Source organism: Octopus sinensis, linkage group LG17 (assembly GCF_006345805.1).
Source record: "Octopus sinensis linkage group LG17, ASM634580v1, whole genome shotgun sequence".
NCBI classification, from domain to species: Eukaryota; Metazoa; Mollusca; class Cephalopoda; order Octopoda; family Octopodidae; genus Octopus; species Octopus sinensis.
In genome coordinates, this window is record NC_043013.1 from 6709803 (window position 1) to 6712302 (window position 2500).

Consider the following 2500-nt stretch of genomic DNA (forward strand, 5'->3'; position numbering starts at 1 on the left):
ATAATATAATAATAATAATAATAATAATAATAATAATGATAATAATAATGATGATGATGATGATGATGATGATGATGATGTGATGATGATGATGATGATGATAATAATATAATAATAATAATAATAATAATATAATAATAATAATAATAATAATAATAATATAATGGTTTCAAATTTTGGCAACAAAAGTAGCAATTTCGGGACCAGAGATGAGTCGAATACATCGACCGCTGTACTCAGCTGGTACTTATTTAGTCGACCCAGAAAGGATAAAAGGCAAAATCGATGTTGGTGGAATTTGAACTGGGAACGTAGCGACGGACGATATGCCGCTAAGCCTTTTGCCCAGCGTGTTACGATTCTGCCATCTCGCCGCCTAATGAGAATAATAATAATAATAATAATAATAATAATAATAATAATAATAATAATAATAATAATACTGTACTGAGAAGAGCACTATTGCTGTGAAAATAACATCCATCCATGAATTTATTTATTTATTAATTTTTAAATACATCTTATATCTGTGAATTTGCGCATGTAATCTGGGAATGCATACAATGCCCTTCTCTGCCCTAGGTGTATGGAAAACACTCGGCGAGAAACGGAAGAAAATTTGAAGAAAGAAGGAAAAAATAATAATACCTTCTACTGGAGGCACAAGGCCTCAAATTTGTTGGATAGGAACTAATCAATTATATCAACCGCAATATTTCACTGGTACTTAATTTTTCGACTCCATAAGGATGAAAAGCAATGTCGAGCTCGACGGAATTTGAACTCAGAACATGAAGACAGATGAAATACTATCAAGCATTTGTCCCGGCTTGCTGACGATTCTGCCAGCTCGCCGCCTTAGTAATAATAATAATACTAATGATGATGATGATGATGATGATGATGATGATGATGATGATGATGATGATGATGATGATGATGATGATGATGATGATGATGATGATGATTAGTAGTATTTCGTCTGGCGTTACGTTCTAAGTTTAAATTCCACCGAGGTAGACTTTGTCTTTCATCCTTTCGGAGTCGATTAAATGAGTAGCAGTTACGCACCGGGGTCGATGTAATCGACTTAATCCCTTCATCTGTCCTTGTTTGTCCCCTCTAGAGTGCCGTTTGTCCAAATTTGGCCAAATGCGTTTCTTTTCAATATTTACTTTTGCTTGCATTAGCTGGTTTCCGTCAAACTATCGTATCTCCAGCTGCTCTGATATCAAAAATTGTCAAAGTTTTGTAGAACGGTTTTGCTATGGAATAGGGAAACTATTTTTTCCGTCTACTGAAAAAGCAACGTTTTGGACTTACGACACTTTTGCAAAATAGGCATGATGTATATATATATATATATATATATATATACATATATATATATACACAATTATCATGCTGGGAAGACTATACAGGCCGACACCAGCAAAAAGCACGAAGGCGCGCGCGCGCACACACACACATGCACACACACACACACATACACACACGTACGCACAAAATTAGAAAAGCGATTGCACACTCTAAATTCGCTTCCAAAGCCTTTTCCGGCAGTTTAAAAAAGAAAAGGTTTAAAGCAGATATAGCAAAAATAATTAATAAATTACGAAAATGTCTTCGAATCATTAAAATTTAAATAACAGTTGAAAATTTTGAAATGTTACGCGTAAATGTTCCGAAAAGTGGCGAGATTTGAGGGAATACGAGATTTAGAGTAATTAAGATTTAGTCAGATCATAATATCACGCGAAATCAATTTTGCTACAATTCTCTAAGTGTTGCCAGGCAACAGAAAATGAGAAATGGGAGTAGAAGATATTTGTTCTTGAAATTTTTTTTATAAATTTTTTTTTTCGTGATATGTCAAGCGGAATGAGGTTTGTGCAGAACATCACTAAAAGACTATTGTTTGGAAACATGTTCAAAGATATAACAACAAAGACAGATAAGGAACAGCTAAGGAAGGTACAATGACATGTTGCAATAGAGACAAAACAAGCGGAAATGGCAAAATACCAAAGACGTATTATCTTTGCTACGAGCAACGTTTTTTTATAGTAAAGCAGTTAGTTTCTGATTAAAAGGAAAAAAAAAATGTTTTATTCTTCTTTACACACAGTGTGTTATATCTGCCTTTTGAAATTTCGGGAGGAGTTTATTTGTGTATGCACTCATGTGTGTGCTTTGTTTAATTACGTTTGAAAAAAAAAAGGCTGAATTGCAAATGTATGTTCATATTTAGAAGGCAATATTATTTATGTGAGGTATATTTGCCATCGCAATATGGCTAACCACTAAGGGTGGGTGTTACTGTAGCTTGTAGCCCCAGGAGAACATCGTCTCCAGCTGGCTTTAGGCACACATTCTGTGCCCTTATGGTATTTGCAACGGGAAGGTCATCCTTCCCTCGTCAACTTAAGTGATACGCACGGACTGCAGTTTCTAGGTATTGACCTGTCCTCAGCGTACGGCAATATTATTTATCTTCCGCTTA